Source organism: Abramis brama (assembly GCF_963993115.1).
Source record: "Abramis brama genome assembly, chromosome: 16".
NCBI lineage: Eukaryota > Metazoa > Chordata > Actinopteri > Cypriniformes > Leuciscidae > Abramis > Abramis brama.
In genome coordinates this window covers 3,013,704-3,018,357 of record NC_139978.1, presented here as the reverse complement: position 1 = coordinate 3,018,357, position 4,654 = coordinate 3,013,704, and positions in this window count along the sequence as shown.

Genomic DNA, 4,654 nt, shown 5'->3' with positions numbered 1-4,654 from the left:
TGCAACTGTCTTATGGTCTTTTTGGGAAGGCCAGTGAGGAGTCCATTACAATAATCCACCCTGCTAGTGATGAAAGCATGCACAAGTTTCTCTAAGTCTTGTCTGGAAACAAAGCATCTTATTCTTGCAATATTTTTCAGATGATAGTATGCTGATTTAGTTATTGCTTTGACATGACTACTGAAACTAAGGTCTGACTCTAGTGACACACCAAGATTCCTGACTTGATGTTTAGTTGTTTGACCCCTAGAGTGAAGGTATGCGTTCACCTTGAGAACTTCATCTTTGTTTCCAAACACAATGACTTCAGTTTTGTCTTTGTTTAACTGAAGAAAGTTTTGACACATCCAACTGTTGACTTCATCGATGCATTGGCACAGGGAGTCAATGGGGCTGTAATCGTTAGGCGATAGGGCTAAGTAGATCTGTGTGTCGTCTGCATAGCTGTGGTAAGCAATTTGGTTCTTTCTCATTATTTGGCTCATTGGGAGCATATACAGGTTGAACAGGAGTGGCGCAAGAATTGAGCCTTGAGGAACTCCGCATGTCATGGATGTCCACTCAGACTTATGGTCTCCTATACTCACATAATAACCTCTCCCATCTAAGTATGACCTGAACCATTTTAGGACTATCCCAGAAAGCCCCACCCAGTTTTCCAGCCTGTCAAGAAGTATGTTATGATCGACAGTGTCAAATGCAGCACTGAGGTCGAGTAGTACCAGCACTGATAATTTGCCTGAATCAGTATTTAAGCAAATATCGTTTATTATCTTTACGAGCGCTGTCTCTGTGCTGTGGTGCGGTCGGAAACCAGATTGAAAATTGTCAAAGGATCCATTCAAGCTCAAGAATTTGTTCAGCTGACTGAAGACAACTTTTTCAATGATCTTGCCTATGAAAGGAAGATTTGAGATTGGTCTATAGTTAATTAATATGGTCTTATTCAGATTGCTCTTTTTCAGGAGGGGCTTGACAACTGCAGTTTTCAGGGAGTTTGGAAAACTCCCAGAGAGAAGTGAAGCATTTACCACTTCTAGAAGATCTGCTTCTAAACTGTTTAACACACTTTTGAAAAAAAATGTGGGAAGTGTGTCAGGGGCGCAGGTTGATGTTTTAAGATGCTGTACGGTTTCATCCAAAATTTTGCCATCAATTTCTTTTAAATCAGACATAGTAACTACTTTCTCAGGTGGTTTGATCTGTCTGACCCCAGTGCAACTCAAGGATGTGCTGATCACCTTTCTGATATTACTGATTTTCTCAGAGAATAAAGAAGCAAACTCACTGCACTTGTTGTCTGAGAGCATTTCACTGGGAATCTGGTTTGGGGGGTTGTCAGTCTCTCTACAGTAGCAAAAAGAGTGCGTGTGTTGTTTAAATTGCTGTTTATAATATTTGAGAAGAAAGTCTGTCTAGCTTTGCTTAGTTCCATATTGAAAGCATGGATGATGTCTTTGTAGATGTTATAATGGACTACAAGTTTAGTCTTCCGCCACATGCGCTCTGCTTTTCTGCATTGTCTTTTCATATTTTGCACTGCTGTTGAGTTTCTCCAAGGTGCTTTTTGTCTGCCACTCTTTTTCCTGACTTTCACAGGAGCAATATCATCAATTACACTTTTAACTTTTGAGTTAAAAGAATCAAGGAGAAAATCAACAGAGTCTGCAGATATGCTTGGTGTTAAGGATATAGCCTTCATAAATAGTACACTAGTGCTATTTTTGGACCCTTTGAAATGTTTAGACCCTTACTGATAAGTAAATCTAGAGTGTGTCCACGATTGTGTGTGGGTCCATGAGTCAGATCAAAAGTTCCATGAGTCAGATCAAAAGTTTTTAAAACAGTTTTGATTTCTTTTGCCATATTGTTTTCTGCACTATTTATGTGGATGTTAAAATCTCCAGCAATGGCAAAACAGTCAAACTCTGATGTAATTGTTGATAACAGTTCTATAAAGTCCTCAGCAAAGGCTGGAGAGTATTTTGGAGGCCTGTAAATAATGATAAGTAAAATGCGTGGAGCACCTTTTAACACAATACCCAGATATTCGAAAGAGGGGTAATTCCCAAATGATATTTGCTTACATTGATAGATATCTTTAAAAAGAGCAGCTAGACCCCCACCTCTCTTAACAGCTCTGCAGACACTCATAAAAGTAAAGTTAGGAGGGGCTGCTTCATTGAGGACTGATGCACTGCAGCTGTCTTCTAGCCAGGTTTCATTCAGAAGCATAAAATCCAGATTGTTTGTGGTTATTAAGTCTTTGACTAGAAGTGATTTATTTTTAAGTGAACAAATGTTTAAAAGTGCTAACTTAACAGTCTTACTTTTTGTCCCCACATCAATCTTAGTTTGACGTGTAATAGGCACCAGATTAGTTAGGTTTGCTGTACGGCTATTGAAGGCCTTAGACTTTCTATCTTGTAATAGAACAGCAATAGAGAAAGATACAGGCACACTGGTTTCCCGCTTGTTCTGTAAACATTTGAGAAAGTTACTGTTATCAAAACGGGGACCCAACACACATCACTGAGAGCTGGTATCAGTTGTTTTTGGTTCACCTCGAGCAGATGGAGGAGGGTGTGGGCCCTGGCGTTGTGGCAGAGGCCGAAGAGCTCTCACCGGAGGGGGAGGGCGAGCTGGGCCCGCAGGCTTTGGTGGTAGCGGTGCCTGTCGTTTTTTGGTTTGTATCTGGGGGCTTGCAGCAAAAGAGTGGGATAGTTTGGTTCCAGCATACACCAGTTCTTCCATTTTCTGTGAGAAGCACAGAAGTGGCGATGCTGGAGAGAGGGAAAAAGTGTCTGGTGAGAGGGGCTGTTGATCTGGTGTTATCGGAGGCTGTGATATGCTGTCCTGGCTTCCCTGGCTGTTTTCCAGGAAGTCGTCCTTGGGTGCTGAATCTTCGAGCAGTTCTGATATGTCTGTCTGTGGTGAGCTCTGTGGGCAGGGTTCAGCAGAGATTGAGTCCGTGAGCAGAGGTTGTTGTGGCGGAGTGGTGTTATCGTTGTCCTTGTGTGATATGTCAACCGCATGTCCATTTTGCTGCTGAAGTGAAGTCCTGTGGTCATTCATACTGTGTCCAGGTGTGTGTGTGTGCTGTTCAGATTGAGTGGATAGGCACACACTGCAGAAGGATGATTGAGGGAGAAGTAGATATTGTCCTTTAGCACTCTTGAACCAAGTTTGTTTGGGTGATGGCCATCCCGATGAAAAAGTTGTCTCTGACTCCAGAAAAGATTGAAATTGTCAATGAAGTTTACTCCTTTTATATTGCAGGTTTTTTGCAGCCATGTATTTAGCCCAAGCAACCGTGAAAACCACCCGGAGTCCAAAAGTGTCCTTGATGATAAATTATCTGATGGTGGGTTCAATTTTCTTAATTTGACTATTTTCAATCAAATCTTAAATTATTTGGCTTAAATTAAAAAAAAAAAATCTAACAAATATATTCAATATCCTCCCTTTTTTTCCCTTTTTTTTTCCTTTTTTTAAATTTGGTGGTATTAATTTTTTTCGTTGCAATGTCCTTATATAACTGGTAAACTTCCTATTGCTTTGGCCAATTATCACAAACAAGCATTACTGTTCTGCTCACTTTTGTACAAACACAGTTTTGGTGTTTTATTTGAACATAGGTGATATCATTCATGGGGCCCTATTTTAACGATCTGAAACGCAAGTATCAAATGCAAAACGCAAGTAACTTTGTGGGCGGGTTTCGGGCGCTGTTGCTATTATACCGGCGGGATAAATGACTCTTGCGCTCGACGCAAATCTAAAATGTGTTGGTCTGAAGAAGCTTCATTACTCATAGGTGTGGTTTGGGCATAACGTGAAATAAACCAATCAGATCGACATCTCACATTCCCTTTAAGAGCAGACGCACTTGTTCCATGGCGGATTGCTATTATAATGGCGGATTTGCCAGGAGCGGTTCACAGCCGAGGAGACCGATGTTCTCGTCAGGGCCGTAAAACACAGAGAAGTGACATTGGGGATGGAGAAACACACCCAAATTAGCTTCGCTTAAACAGGCGTATAATAATTTGGGTAAATGTGTAAGCTAGATTTATGCCTATTTTTTCACATCTTCATGGACACAAAAATTATTTCCCTCGTGTGGTAATATTTTTCTTTGTAATGTATTTTTTGCAAAAATGAAAACTGCTGCTTCTGTGTAGAGTAGAGAAGCAAAGTGTATGTGCGTTGTGCACACGCTACATTATGGCCAAGCATGCGCCCTTAAAATAGCATATGAATAACATGCGCAACGCGCCACTGACTTCAGACTAGGTTTTTCCTGGTCAGTGGCGGAATTGTTTTCTAAACCTGCAAAATAACACCAGGGAACGTTTGCGCCGGAACACGCCTCCTCTTTTCGCTGAACCGCCCCCGGGAGCACAAGTTCATTCCCTAATTTACCGATGTGCGTCTGTGGAGGGAAAAGTCCGCTGTGCGTCGGGTGCAAAATAGGAATGATACATGCGTCGTGTACAAAATCAATTGCGCTGGGTGCAAGATAGGGCCCATTATAAGAAGTCGTTGTACATGGAGAATTGGGTTCGGCACAACATTTTAATTGTAAAGCAGTTTATTGATGGGCAATTAAACATGCCTGTCATAGGTGGTTGCAGGAAGGCAGACGAAGATG